The sequence below is a fragment of the Mus caroli genome, unplaced genomic scaffold (genome assembly GCF_978045245.1).
Source record: "Mus caroli unplaced genomic scaffold, Mus_caroli_1 scaffold_18, whole genome shotgun sequence".
Taxonomy (NCBI): domain Eukaryota; kingdom Metazoa; phylum Chordata; class Mammalia; order Rodentia; family Muridae; genus Mus; species Mus caroli.
Window position 1 is genome coordinate 86,245,330 of NW_028227273.1, and position 11,344 is coordinate 86,256,673.

General features: G+C 45.8%; 1 pseudogene; it reads left to right on the forward strand.

The window, feature by feature from the left end:
- The first annotated feature begins 8,670 nt into the window (after positions 1-8,670).
- LOC110283912 (endosome-associated-trafficking regulator 1 pseudogene) lies at positions 8,671-9,870 on the forward strand (annotated as a pseudogene).
- The last annotated feature ends 1,474 nt before the right edge of the window (positions 9,871-11,344 follow it).

An 11,344-nucleotide genomic window follows, 5' to 3' on the forward strand; every position in this document is an offset into this window, starting at 1 on the left:
TTACCCTTTGGAAGACAAGAACCAAGAAGAAACCGTCGCCTAGTAATGCAGCTGTAACAAAATTGCTTTTCCGCTACCTCAATGCCCTAGCCCTGGAACCAGCCACCCACATCTCTCCAGCAGGAGCTCTGCAGGGGCCACTGCCTCAACTCTCCAGTTGTCCCTCTCAGCTGCTCATACCTTGACTCAATGAGTAAGGTAAAAGTCAGACATGGCTGCCATTTTGCTCTTCCATCTCCTAGCCTTTCCCTTCTTCAGTGAACTCAAAGGCCCCTGGTTTCCCAGAAAGCTGGGAGAGAGGTGACCGCTGGTGCTTTCTAACCACCTGTCTACACTCTCACCTACTTCCTGCATTCACAGGAGCCTCTTTATCAGGCTTCAAATAACCAGACCCAGTCCTGCTTCAGGGCCTCTGCTATGCCTATTGCAACACACCAGGCATCTGCAAGACTTCCTTCAGTCTCTTGCTGCATGTCACAAAGTCAGCAATTCCCCATGTCAAAGAGCAGCCCTGCCGTATCCAAGGCCCCCTTCCTGCTTCATCTTTTTGTGACCTAACTTATGGTATATTTACTGGTGTTTGTTGTCCTGGTCCAATGCCATATGTCCCATAAGGACTCACGAATTGCCCAGAACCAGGCACACCATATGCCCTCCAGTATCGGTTACACAAATAACAATGGCTCCGGACAGCAAAAAGAATGCTCACCTGGAGTTCAAGATACTTGTGGTCAAAGCAGATTGCCTGGAGCCTGGGACTGGGAGTGGTTTGCAGGTGTCTTACCTATCTTGTGGAACATCAGAAAGGCCAAGACATAAGAGCAAGAAAAACAAAAAAACAAAAAAGCAAAAAAAAAAAAAAAAAAAAAAAAAACCCACAACAACAACAACCAAAAAAAAAAAAAAAAAACAAAAACAAAAACAAAAAAACCAAACATCTAAACCAAAAAAGATGTGAAAGGTGGAGCTCTGCTGGGTGTATACAAGAAGGTGTCCTGTGCCTAAGTGCTGGTCTACAGAGCCATTACTGCTGCAGCTGCAGTAGAAGCCCAAGCAGGTCCGGATAAAGTCTCCAAACAGGACACAGGACACAGACACTGTGTGTCTGTTTGCTTATGTGCTGTCTTAGATGTCTTAGGCCACGGGACAAACAGGATCCTGAGCCGGGCATATGTTCATTCTACTGCAATGGTCATGAGAGGGAGCCATGCTCTATATGACCAGTCCAGCTATCCTTACAACAGCAGCTCGGTTTTCTCACTCTGATCCTAAGTGTCCAGAGCGCACCTGCATTAGCAATGGAGACCGGTGATTGCAGCCAGAGTTGTAATACAACTCTGTAAAACAAGAGTTTCTCAAGCTTGTTTTCTGCCTACAGACAACAATGTATACTTTCCTCTCTAGTCTAGTCTGGGAGAGTGAAACATCCCTAGAGCCTCACAATAGATGAAACCACAGAGGGTGGGGGTGGGGTGACAACAATGAGTGAAGGCGAAGCTCAGGCCTCCAAGAGAAAAGGGACTACTGTGTGCTGAATGACCTGAGAGAGTAAAGAATTCGCCTTCAACATTCTTTTAGACAAATGCACTCTGAGCTCACATTCTTTTCTCTGGGGTAGGATGGTGTTTTGCCATAGGAGGAAACATTTAGGAGCTGACTCAGGGCAGGACTTCTTAGAGACAGACAAGCCTCAGTGGCAAACTGAGCTACAGGGTGGGGGTAGAGTCAGGGGACAGCAAGTGGACCACTAACGGCAGAGCCTACTTCTTAGCTTTCCTGCTGTGGAACTGTTAAGAGTGCAGGACAGGGTGATGGTGCACAGAATGTGCACAGCAAATACCTTGAATTCTCTTCAATTTAATGAGTCCACCCACCTCCAAGCAGTTACAAAGCGGCTTCGCAGCAGGGATAGGCGCAGGTCCATCATATTACTGTTTGTCTCTTTATGACTTGTCCTGTGAAACACCATGCCTTCATATAACACATTAGGACTGAGCGGGACCTCAGCAGTTAGTGCTGTCCAAAGCCCTAATGGTGCTTTGGACACCCTTACAATGGTAAGACCCTTGTTCAAGATCATAACTCTGGCAAGGACAGCTGTGGGGCTAGAACTCAGACTCATTGTCCTGTAGAACTCTAGTCTACTAAGTAACTTCAGTTTGACATGCACGTGTGCCCGCACGTCTGCGCACACATGGGCACATGAACACGAACACACCACATTGAAAACCTCTGGCTGACTCTTGACTTATGATTTGAACTGAGCTCATGCGTTTCCTTGACATCTAAGGATGCCCACAGAGTGCCAGGCCGCCTGCTATGCCCTCAGCGTGCCAGGCTGCCTGCTGATTCAAGCCAGACATGCGGAAGGTAAACGCCAGCCCTGACCTCTATGGTGGACCACCTGGTAGGGAAGACAGGCAGTTAAGGAATGCTTTAATGCTCCGTAATACTCAGTATGACTACTGATGAGAGTTGAACATTTGGTGGCTGGTACAGGGACAGCCTTCACTGTCACCTTCCCTCAGGGACAGGGCTGGGATTTTCCTCCTCCCAGTTTCTCTGAGTCCTACAGAACCCAGCTATTTTGATTACTTGGCCTTTTCCCCCTTTTGCTCTTTTGCTTTCTTGGCCTCTTGGTTCTCCTCTCTCCTGACATGGCCCAGCTCAGTCTGCCAGTCATGTTCACTTTAGCCTCTCCCAGATGTTTCTGCCTCTGCCCACATTCTTCCTTATTTCTATAATAAAAATCTTAACCCCTTAGGAGCCATCTTGTCCTCCTTCTCCTTCTTTCTTCAACCCATACAAGAAAGACCTTATTTGGGTTTACAGTGTCAGAGGGTGAGTCCCTGGTCACCATGGTGTAGAGTCTGGCAGAAGGCAGGCACTTAGCTACACTGGGCCTACTGTGGCCTTTTGAGACCTCAGAGCCCATCCTCAGTAACACGCCTTCTCCTATAAGGATATGCTGATCCCAGCAATTCCAAATCCTTCCAAAAGTTCATCAACTGAAGACAAAACACAAAAACAAGAGCTTGCCAGGCATAGTGGCTGTGCCTTTAGTTCCCGCACTCAGGAGGCTTAGGCAGGCAGATCTCTGGGTCCAAGGCCAGTCTGGTCTACAAAGTGAGTTCCAGGACAGCCAGGGCTACACAGAGAAACCCTGTCTGGAGAAACAGAAGACAAACAAAAAGAGAATATAGAAGCTTATGTGTAGCATTCTCCCTCAAACCATCAGTGTCGGAGCAATAGCTGAGAGTTCACATCCTGATCCACAGGCATGAGGCAGAGAGGGGCGGGAACTGGAAATAGCATGGGCCTTTGGAACTCCAAAGCCCACCCACAGTGACACACTTCCACCAACAAGACCACACCTCCTAGTCCTTCCCAAATAGTTCCACCAACAGAGAACCAAGTATTCAAATATATGTCTATGGGAGCCATTCTTATATAAACCACCACTCTGACATAGCTCTAAAGTTGGCCCTGCTTGCCTTTGAAAGCCTCTCCCTGCCACTACCTATCCTTCACTCTTTATGCCCCCATTCACAACTACTGTAGCTCATCCAGGTATGTCATGTGTTGTCATGTGATGTCATGTGGTCACCAAGTAACACAGCTGTAGTGAAATCGCTTCTCAGCTGCCTTCAGCATCAGGACCTCTCCAGCTATACTCTCGGTAGAGGCCACTGCCCCAATTCCCCAGTTGTCCCTCTGAGCTGCTCATACCTTGACCTGATGAGTCTGATAAAGGTCAGGCCCAGTCTGCCATTTCTCTCCTCCAACTCCTCCTAGCCTGCCCTCCTTCAGGAAATTAAAGGGCCCCCTGGCCACCCAGAGAGCCAACTGTATTGCCTGAACTATACTTATGTATCCTGTAATTATTAGCCAATCAGTGTTAGATTCATAAGATGAAAACTGGGGAAATTCTGATACTCTAAATGTCTATATTCTGAAGAATCAGAAAGGCAAGGGAAACTCAGATCATTTGGGCAAATGACATCATCTACACCTGTCCTTTGTTGGGCTGCATGCTGCTGTTAACCCTTTCATTCACTCCAGGATCTCTCCCTTCATGCTCCTGACCCTCAAAGGCAGAGTTGCATGTTCCCCATTGTGTCCTCAGAAAAACTCTGGGTGTGTCAGAATAGTTTCACATTGCAGTAACTTAGATAATTTATTATGGCTCAGTTTCCCTCTCTCAACTTTTGGCTTTCTAGAAGATTCCCTCATCCCTGAAAGCTTAGCAAGCTCTCACCCAAAGGGCTATCAGCACACACTTGTTCCAGGAAAGAAGACTGATAATAATGTAAAATGTAATAACTCTCAGACCAAAACTGGAAGTGAGATTGGTACAGGCAAGCAAACTCTGGGGTTTCGGTTTCCCAAAGGGGATAATTCAGCTCCCTGGAAGTGCTATGTGTGGCCAATATGTCATGACATCTAAAGCTGTCTGCATTTTCAACATATAATGGCTCTCACTGCCTCGTTACCACAGGAATATGAAATCAGCATGCACACTGATGAGTTATTTTAAGAGCAGAGCAAACAGCCCAGCCCTGGTCTTGAGTCATCCCTAAACTCGTTTCTAGAATAGTCTGAGGTAAACAAACTGGGAGGAGACGGGGACCTGGGCTGGTTCTGTGAGTGAGATGCTACCTGGTTATGTCATCATCCAAAGGATTACCAGCAAGATCACGGAAGGGACATGCACTCCCCTCCAAATGCCATGGCCACAGGCTCTTCTCTCCCGAGCAGCTTCTCCTAGCCTTAGAAGCAGACCCTACTCTGCAAACACAACTGAAAGAGATCTTTGGAAGAGAAGAAAGCCCAAAACGTCCCCAGAGAGAAGCCAGCAACCTCTAAAAATGATTACCAGAGACTGCCAACTGCCTACAAATAATTCACAGTTTACAAATGTGAGCAGGTTGCCTCATCTAACCTCATGGAATCTTATTTTTTTTAAAAAAGAGATTTATTTATTGTTATATGTAAGCACACTGTAGCTGTCGTCAGACAGACCAGAAGAGGGTGTTAGATCTCATTATCAATGTTTGTGAGTCACTATGTGGTTGCTGGAATTTGAACTCAGGACCTTTGAAAGAGCAGTCAGTGCTCTTAACTGCTGAGCCATCTCTCCAGCCCTCATGGAATCTTATAACCTGAGTTTGCAAATGGTGGAGTTTGCTATGGAGTCTTTTAATTTGTAACTATTTTTTGAAAGAAGAAAGGAGCTGGGCAGCAGTGGCGCATGCCTTTAATCCTGGCACTTGGGAGGCAGAAGCAGTCAGATTTCTGAGTTTGAGGTCAGGCTGGTCTACAGAGTGAGTTCCAGGACAGCCAGGGGTACACAGAGAAACCCTGTCTTGAAAAACAAGAAAGAAAGAAAGAAAGAAAGAAAGAAAGAAAGAAAGAAAGAAAGAAAGAAAGAAAGGAAGGAAGGAAGGAAGGAAGGAAGGAAGGAACGAAGGAAGGAATCTGGTGACAGAAAATATCACGTGTGCCACTTCCCTTCAAAGCTCATGTACTTTAAGCTTAGCCCAGTGCCCATCAGGAACATTTGCATATTTCAGTTGTGTTTATTTATAACCTAGGCATGGGTATGGGGTAAAATACTGTTATAATACACTAGATACTTCCACAGGAGTCTCTCTTCTCTGCCCCAAACTAAGTCCATGTTTCTTCCCAGCCCTGACTTTGAAAAGTACATCTTGTCACATTGTGACAAATTGTCACTGGAGTGGCAAAGAACTGGCTAAGCAGAAGTAGCTCCCCCTTCCTCCCCTTCAGCAAATCCTCTATGTAGGGAACTGAATCAACTCTTTGTACCGGCTTTAACCTTGAAAGAGGAGAGGCTCCAGCTGGATTCTTCCCAAGAAGTCTCCAGCACAGTTTTAGGAACATTTTAAGATGAAATATTGCTGTTAACTTAAAACACACACACACACACACACACACACACACACACACCACACACAGTATAGTTCGGGGCAGAACATATCTAAAAATAGGTTTGGCGAACAACATTCTGTCCCTAAAACTGAGACTGTGTGTGTGCACACACACCCATAGGTGCCCCTGTGTAACACCACACTGCAGGGAAATACTAAGTAGTTCGGAAGAAGATTCACAAGGAGGCCGTTGGTGACATTCTTTGTAGTATTTAATTTTGTTGCTGCCATCATCAGTAGTAGTGGGTAGAACATGTGTGTTCATGTTCTACAGTGCACATGTGGAGGTGAGAAGGCGACTTTGGGGAGTTGGTTCTCTCCTTTCACATTTAAGTGGGCTCCTGGGATGAAATTCAGGTCATCAGGTTTGGCAGCAAGCACCTTTATCTGCTGAGCCATCTTGCTACCCCTGGCAGAGTTCTTTTATAAGAATGTTAACATTTAAATGTTTGTCTAAATGCTTTCTAGAAAATTGTACATTTAGGGAACAAACGACTTTGTTTCATAAAGACCACTTCCAGAAAGCAAAGGAAATATCTAGAAAAATGAATAGAGCCTTTTATATCTGGAATAGAAGTATTTAAAGATGTTTTGTAAAACCCACTAGACTAACAGTGGTTGAAATAATTCACAGACTATTATCATCTAGCTAACAGAGAGGATTCTCAAAATTCCCAACACAAAGATGGTAGATGTCTGTGTGGTGGATAACCAGTTGTCACAATCCGTTCATCAGCCATTGATTTGAAATGCCATATAATACTGCACAAGTGCAAGCAATTATATTGTGTTCATTAAAATAAAATCAGGGAAAGGGATGTGGCTCAGTCGGTAAAGTGCTGGCCGAGCACGCGTGAAGCTCTGGGCTCCACACCCAGCACCACAGAAAGCAGGCATGCGGGCTCAAGCCTGCGATCCTGGCCCTCAGTAGACAGGGCAAGAGGATCAAAAGTTCAAGGGCATCTTCAGTTACCGGGTGAGTTAGTCAGGAGCTAGCCTGAGCTACATGAGATTCTGGCCTGCCTCAGAAAATCAAAAGAAAAGATTACAAGGATGATTTGAGAAATGTATTTCTTCTCAGGACTTCTCAGCATGTTCAAGTTTAATTTAATGAGATTCCTAGGCTGTGCCTTGTTTAGTTTCTGCCTAGATATTATTTTATTTTGTGGAGGCACAGTCTCTTCTTAAGGGGAAATGAACTCAGGTAAACCTAAGGCATCACTGTGTGAGGTGAGCACATAAAGAGGCAAGAAAAGCACTCTTTTTTTTTTTTTTTTTTTTTTTGCTCTAATGGACTTGTTAGTTACTTCACATTATAAAAATAAACAAAATACAAAAGTAGCTAAGAGACAAAAAAAAAAAAAATTAGCCACATAGTTTATGGCTATGCCACTATACATTTAACGGCACTGTAAATCTAAACTCTGTGACAGTTTAAATTCATTATCACCTGGCAGGCTCTAGGATTGTGGTGGAGTAAAACCTCTTGGTGGGTCTGGGAGGAAGATTCCAGAGTAGATTGGCTGAGCTGGGAAGACCCTCTCTACATACAGGTGGGTGGCGCCATTCCTTGGGTTTGAGCCTGGGATGGAATCAAAGGAAGAAAGCCAGCCAACCCCACCCCTCCACCCCACTCTACCCTTCCTGACTGTAGACAGATCAGCTGCTTCAAGCTCCTGCTGCCGTGCCCTCCCTACCTTATTTGCACTCTTGAACAGTGAGCCACAGGAAAGCCTTCCTCCCTTAAGTAACTTTTGTGCAGATATTTTGTTGCAGGAACTAGACAAGTGACTAAGCCACTCTCCTTGTATGTCTCCCAAAGGAAGCATCAGTGGGAGTCGTAGACAGTGCTTCCCAGCTTTGGTTTGTTCCTGAACTAAGATCCCACCTAGTGATAATTTGATTGTCCAGAAGATGCTGGAAGAAAACCAACTATGTTATTATTTCCTGGATATGTGTGTGTGTGTGTGTGTGTGTCCAATTATACCTCATCCTAGTAAGCAAGTAAAAGAAAACTATATTTATGTATCCTATAATTATTAACCAATCAGTGTTGGATTCTGTACTGGCTAGTTTTGTGTCAACTTGACACAGCTGGACTTATCACAGAGAAGGGAGCTTCAGTTGAGGAAATGCCTCCATGAGGTCCAGCTGTAAGGCATTTTCTCAATTAGTGATCAAGGGGGAAAGGCCCCTTATGGGTGGTGCCATCTCTGGGCTGGTAGTCTTGGTTCTATAAGAGAGCAGGCTGAGCAAGCCAGGGGAAGGAAGCCAGTAAGTAACATCCCTCCGTGGCCTCTGCATCAGCTCCTGCTTCCTGACCTGCTTGAGTTCCAGTCCTGACTTCCTTTAGTGATGAACAGCAATGTGGAAGTGTAAGCCGAATAAACCCTTTCCTCCCCAACTTGCTTCTTGATCATGATGTTTGTGCAGGAATAGAAACCCTGACTAAGACAGTGTCATAAGGCAAAAACTGGGGAAACAACCTTTAAGTGTCTAGATTTTGAAGAATCAGTAACGCAAGGGAAACTCAGATAGTTTCAACATATGACGTTGAATCCCAGCTCCCCTCTTTTATTCTAACTAAAGGATGCAGGGGATGGTGTTTCATTAGAATATGAATTAAAAATAAAAAAATTCAGGCCCGTGGCGCAGGATGAGACAGGGACTGGCAACGGCGTTGTGGGCCATGGGGCCGTGGCCAGGTTAGGGTGTGGCGATGTCGGGCTATGTGTGGCAGCAGAGCGCGCCCCCACTGTCACGGACAGAGAGCCTTGTGGTTCCTGACGATTTTGGCTATGGAAAGGGGAAATATACTAAACAAGGTCTGTCGGGAGCCCATGAGACACACTTTGGAGGTGACAAACTTGAAGACCTTGAAGAGCCCAATCCATTCTCCTTCAAAGAGTATTTGAAAACCAAGAACCTCAGCCTGTCAAAAGAAGACACATCCACCAGCCGCAAGGCACCCACTGGGACTAGAGCACAGCTCCCCTGCCTCCCAGCCCATGGGATATGGCCTGGAATATCAGCAGCCATTTTTTGAAGACCCAACAAGAGCCAGCAACCTAGAGGAGGGTGAAGATGGATGGAATAGAACCTACCTGCCATCTGTCCTGGGTCAGACTCATTCCTCTAGAGCCGCACAGAACTTGTCATCCTGTGGCATCTACCTTTCCTTTTTCTCCAACGTGTCAGAGCTAGCAGGTCCCGAGTCTTTGCCCCCATGGAGATGCTGAGCGACACTGACTGCAGGACCTCCCCAGCATCTCCAGCTGGGAGTCCTAATGCAGACTTTGCAGCTCATGAAGAATCCCAAGGGGACAGACACCTGCGGATGTTGCGGATAAGTTATGGAGCACTGAAAGATGAAAACTCTAAACTCAGAAGAAAGCCAAATGAGGTTCAGAGCTTCTCTGAAACTCAAACAGAAATGGTGAGGACGCTCGAATGGAAGTTGGAGGCGAAGATGATCAAGGAGGAGAGGGACTTCCATGACCTCCAGTCAGCAGTCCAGCAAGTGGAACAGAACCTCGAACTGATGACCAAACGGGCTGTAAGAGCAGAAAATCATGTCTTGAAGCTGAAACAGGAAATAAATTTGCTTCAGGCACAGCTCTCAAACTTGAGGCGAGAAAATGCAGCCCTGCAGTCAGGCCAGGGTGCTAGTCTTACGGTGGTGAAGCAGAACACCGATGTGGCCTTGCAGAACCTCCGTGTTGTCATGCACAGGGCACTGGCATCCATAGAGCAGCTGGTGCCTGGAGCAGAGACACTGAGCCTTGTTGCTGAACTCCTCAAGTCGATCGACAGAATTACTGAAGTTCAAGCTGAGGCGGACTCTCGAGAAGCTCTACCTGCCACCGGTCCCGTCACCTCTGCAGTCCTCACCAAAGCATTTCACAGCCTAAGCATGTGACTGGCCACCTGCAGTACGGGGCTCCTTCCCACCAGTTGCACCTAACAGTTTGCATGAAGTCCCACTGTTCGATAGACTCACTGATTTACTGGAAGACATTTTTATAAAGCCACTAAAGCTGAAACGACAGTTTTGTAAGAAGCTTCCTTCACTGTCCTCATTTTTATAAAGCCACTAAAGCTGAAACGACAGTTTTGTAAGAAGCTTCCTTCACTGTCCTCTGAAATTTAGCTCTAGGATGAGGTCAGGTTCAGCCTCAGTCTTATCAAGGGGACACTAAGTGAGCCAGTGTGTAAGTGAGCAGCCTGTACAGAGACGCGTGCCTCACTGAGGCAGCACCACTTGGTGGGTGCTGCTGTCCTCCCACCAGGACCATAGGACCCAGGTCACACCCTGTGCACATTGCAAAGCTTCATACGCTCGCTACCGTGTGCTGCCGTCGGTTTCGATGCACATTAATGTGTCTGTGTACCTTTTGCATAGTGCAGTTCAGACTGGAATTAAAGCACACACCCACGGGGCGGGGGCGGCGCTTAGCACCAGCTCTTTGGGCTGGACGGCTGCGTTTTGAAGGACAAGAAAGACACAAGCAGCAACTTATGCTGTGCTGAGAGGTCAAGCCTTGGGAGCCACTTTCCTATAGATTTTTTTTTTAATTTTCCTTTTCCCCTTCTGTTGAGATTGACAGCTTTCTTATCTAAATAAATCCTGAAGATCATTTAAAAAATAAAAATAAATAAAAATAAACATTTTCAATTTATGTCTTATTAACATGGGTAAATATTTTTCACCTTCCTTCTGGACATGGGCAGTATTCAGAGCCTGGTTTGTATGTGCTTATTAGGTGCCATGGTTTGAGCATAGCCTTGTCAAACAATATCCTTTGGCTTTGGGAAATGCATTTTCCAGCTGGCTGGTATTGATTTCACAGCTGTGCAAATGCATCTGTAAGAGTGCAGATAATTCTATTCAAAACAAGGTGACAGTTAACATGTCCCCAAGTGCCGAGCAGTCAGCTGCAGACAGCTAGCTCATGGCAGGGGACCTCAAATCACTTTTTATCAAAACTACATAAATAGTTCTCAGTGGCATCTTTTAGACACCTCCGGAGAAATAGTTGCCCTCAATTTTCTTCTGAAAGGCAGAAGGCCAAACAGCCTGCTGCCAACTGTACTTTAGAGTCTCTTCTTATTCATTATCAAAACTCACCCTTTAATTTAAAAGGGGTGGGGAAGACAGAAAGAAAATATGTCAAAATAGGGGCATTAAATAAGTCTACAGAGAAACAGGAACGTATTCTGTATGTTTGTGTAATTAAGAAAAATCTCCACAGAATGACTGTTGGCAAGCCACAGTGAAAAGCAGCCCAGGGAAGACGAATAACACCAGAATAAAGAGTCAGCGTGAGGACCAGTCCCACAGGCCAGGAGACAGGAGGGGCAGTCAGAGAAAGAAAATTTCATGTAAGTAATTT